Genomic DNA, 4070 nt, shown 5'->3' with positions numbered 1-4070 from the left:
CCTTCAGTCTAACTAGCCCAGGCTTACTCTGCAGTGGTAGCCACTCCACAGCGTAATTCAGAGCTGAGGATGGGAGAGCAAACAGCATTAGGGCCTAAGGGGACAGTGACTGCACACGTTGTGCTGGGTGTAAACGCAAGGGAACCAGCACCGAAGACCGCGCTCTTGGAGCATCGGTTAAGCCGCACTGCATTACCGACGTACGTATTCCGTACAATAATGTGTTATATCCAGCAGAGAAGGCATGAGCTAGGTCACAGTAAGATCTAAATTTCTCTGAATAAACACATAAACTAATGAATACATGTAGAATATATGTTTTTACTTTAAAAATCTACTGAAACTCTTTAAGGAGGGCATACAGTGTCCAATCGACTTCTTGGGAAATCTAAAATCCAGGACAGGGGCTCCAGGTGGGGCCTCCGACCGGCTGCCCCTTTAACTGCCGGCTCGCTGCCCAGACGGCCACGGCCTCTCGCAGCACCGCAGGGGACAGAGGTCAGTCAGGTCTGCCTGACATTCATCAGCCAGGCTCTGGACACCTGATCTCAGCCCAGCTCTGCCCACCTTGCTGTGTGATCTCGGCTCCCTCCCGCCCGGGCCACAGCCATGGCCATAGCGGTGGCCCAGAAGCTCACCACCTCCCGTCCAGTTTGCGGCAGGACCACCAGAAGCCTCAGCCGCCTGTGCAGCCAGAGCCCGTGCTCACAGCGGACCGAGCGGAAGTGCCGCCCCTCTTCTGGAAGCGCCGCCCCTCTGTGGGCCACCGGCGGCTGCGTTGTGCCTGGTGCACCTATTCCCGCGCGCCGTTCCAGCGGCACAACGAGGCGGTGACGTCTGGACCCACCTGCTGGCGGCCCTGGTTCTGCTGCTGCGGCGGGCCATCTTTGTGGGGACCGTGGACTTCCGGGGAGACGCGCACGCCCTGCCTCTCCTTATCAGTGTCGGAGCCTCCTTCACCTGCCTCTCCCCCGGTGCCTTGGCTCACCTCCCGCAGGCCCAGTCCGAGTTCTGGCATTACCGCTGCTTCTTCCTGGGCCGTGTGGGTGGGGCTGTGTCCCAGTGTGGCAGCGCCCTGGCACGCTTCTGCTCTGCCACTGAGCCCGCCCAGCACGCCCCAGTGCAGGCCACTTCCTGCCCGGGGCTGCCTTTCTTCCTGGCCTTCCTGCGCTGGCTCCTGCTGTAACAGGCACATACAGAAGCCCGAGGTGCCCTCGGCGCCGGCCTGCGCGCTGGACATCAGCCCTGTGGCGCGCCGCACCCTCGTGTCCTCCAGCCCTGCCGCGGACGACCCGGCTCTTCTCACCACAAATGCCAGGTGGCCTTTTTTCTGCTGGCTGCCGCTTCCTTCTCGGCCTTTATGCCTGAGTGCTGCCTCCCTGGCAGCTGCCGCATCCTTGGGCGGGGCCCCCAGCGCTCCCGTGTCTTCTTGGTTCTGTGCACACTGGCTCAGCTGGAGGCCGTGGTGCTGGACTACGAGGCCCGGCGGCCCACCTTTGAGCCTCTGCACTCCCGCTGGCCCCACAGCTTCTCTGGCCTCTTCTTGCTCACTGCAGGCAGCAGCATCCTCACGGCGTTTCCCCTGAGCCAGCTGGTACAGCGCAAACTTGATCTGGATCAGAAGACCCAGTGAAGGCAGCTGGCAGCTGGTAGGGAGGGAGGTAGAGTGGGGGCCCAGGGTCTGGGCGTGGCTCCAGATGGGAACAAGTGCTAGTAAAGTTGTGTCTGGCCGGTGGTGACTCTCTGTGCGTGCCTCAGCTGCCAGAGGCGGCACTGGCCAGTCCTTGGACTTGAGGGTTGGCTGGAGCCACTGGGTGCACTTCTGGGCCTGCTCCAGCTCCCTGCCCTGGGAGGGGGAAGAGAGAGATGTGAGCTACTCTGGTTTGCCTCCCCTCACTGCATCTCACTAGGAGTGAGGGTGGGGGATTGGCTGGGGCCGAGACCTTGGTTTGGTGCTTCTGGATTATCTGGGAGGGGGCGCAGTTGGGGTTTAGGTCAGAGTCAGATCTGAGCTGAGAGACAGGGGAGGCATCAGCAGCCCGTCTCTACCCAGGTTTCACTGGCGCACAGGGAAAGGACAGGCCCCAGATGTGTGCAGAACCTCGCCGTTCCTTGAACCGCAGCCTGGAGATTTGGAGCTCCAGAGAGCCCCCTAAGGTAGAATATTGTGCCAGGTAGAAACGGATCCCATCCAGTACTTCTTCAGTCACTGTCCCAGACAGTGAGCCCCAGCCCTCCTGGCTCTGGCTTCTATGTCCCACACATTCTGTCCCCCGTGTCTTTCCTGGTTCCCTTGCTCACGACTCAGTGTGCATCCATTCAGTGTGTCTTGGGCCTCTGCTCAGAGGCAGACCACTGACTGGGCCCTGTGGATCAATGCAGGATGGTAAAGGCTTTAATACTGGAATGAACTATCAGGGGAAGCACTGAGGAGGGAATAATTAGCACTGCCTGGGACCCTTGGGGTCTTGGGTTGCACAGGGTGAAAAGGAGTTTGCAGATGGAGAAGAGGAGGGGCATTCCAGGCAGAGGGAAAGACCTGTCCAAAGGCCAAGAGGTATGGAAGGATTTTACTGGGGCTGGAGTTAGGGGTGATCTGGACTCTGATATATAATGGATGTAATAAAGTAACTGATAACAAAAAATAAATAAATAAATAAAATTCAGGACAGGAAAAACCATAAAAAAAAAATCCTAACTCCTTTTGCTGAAACCAAGACAACTTGAATTGTGAATGAATATTTTACATTACATAAAAAATGGAACTTAAGTGGGTTTGCTAGCAAAATGTGCCAACAGCATGTGTTACCTTTGAACATCTTCTATGTGCAAGTTTTGGTGCTTAGTAATAAGACAGCAAAAAATTTAGACTTAAGTAAACAAAATTAGCAACAATACAAAATAACACACTAGAAAAGCCAGATATGCTGAGACATTACTAGAGGAAGCTTCTATAACTAGAAAATTAGAGGCCAGAAAAATAAATCTCAGGCAGAGAACATGATAAGCAAAGGACGAAATGTGGGATTCTGATGAGGAACCTTGGGGACACAGGTACACGGCAGCGCCAGTATTCATTCTGCAATTGTCATTTGGATATATTGCTATATTTTTAATGTAGAGACTATCCACTAATACCACAGGACTACAGCTCGCAGTGGTAAGCTGTAAAATGCAAATCAGTCAGTCCCAGTCACCACAAAATGGTACTTCTAGCTGAAGTTCAAAAACAGACATATGCTAACACATGGACGATAAAACCTGTCTTTAAACTCCCGAGAAGCATGATAAATTGTGTGACAGGCAATTCCCAAGAGCAAATGATCGAGAAGACAAAGAAAGAAATCCAACATACACATAATTTTTTAATTCTTCTGGTCTGTGTCTTGTTTAAATGTTTGCTACCCCTCTGTTTTGCTGTCTCACAGTTTTTAACGATTCCTATAATGACTTGAATTTCTCTGTAAAATAAATGGTGCTAGTGATACTGCAATCTAATTCTAGTATGTAGAAATCATAAATGGGCCGATTGCTTCAGGGAAGAAGTAATCAGAAAATTAAATATGAACTTCTGCTGTATAAAAATTTCATGAATGTTTATCTAGAAAATTTTTATCTTAAATGTGAAAATGGACAAAGTTGATTTAAATTATAAAAGAGAAATTCAGCTCTTTTTTACTGAAATTTTGAATTCTGTAGAAGAATTCAAATACCTTGTTTTTTCCAGATTATACCTCCTTTGTCTGGAGTTTGTACCTGACTGATACTGTTTTAGTTTATGGTGTGCTCTGCAACCCGGAGAGGTTTCTACACCCTCATGCCTCCGTGATCCCTTCCGAGCCCCTAACGCTGAGACGTGTCAGAGCGGCTCCTTCAATGGGGCGACGTCCTCTCCCCGCATTGTGACCTCTCCCCACACCTCTGGAAGTCGGAGGCGCCCACTTGTCTCTGCTGGGACTCACTCTGCCGCATCTCCTCAGCAGGTGCTGAGGCAGCTCCTGGCCTCTCTCTCTGTGGCACACCTCTGACTCTCAGGAGGCACAGCCCTCCCTTGCTGTGGGGAACCTTGG

General features: G+C 52.4%; 1 pseudogene; it reads left to right on the top strand.

Moving 5' to 3' along the window:
* Positions 1 to 494: 494 nt before the first annotated feature.
* Positions 495 to 1633, top strand: LOC102522652 (annotated as a pseudogene).
* Positions 1634 to 4070: the final 2437 nt, after the last annotated feature.

Source organism: Camelus ferus, chromosome 31 (assembly GCF_009834535.1).
Source record: "Camelus ferus isolate YT-003-E chromosome 31, BCGSAC_Cfer_1.0, whole genome shotgun sequence".
NCBI classification, from domain to species: Eukaryota; Metazoa; Chordata; class Mammalia; order Artiodactyla; family Camelidae; genus Camelus; species Camelus ferus.
The sequence above is the reverse complement of the archived record's forward strand: the minus strand, read 5'-3'. Positions and strand labels throughout refer to the sequence as shown.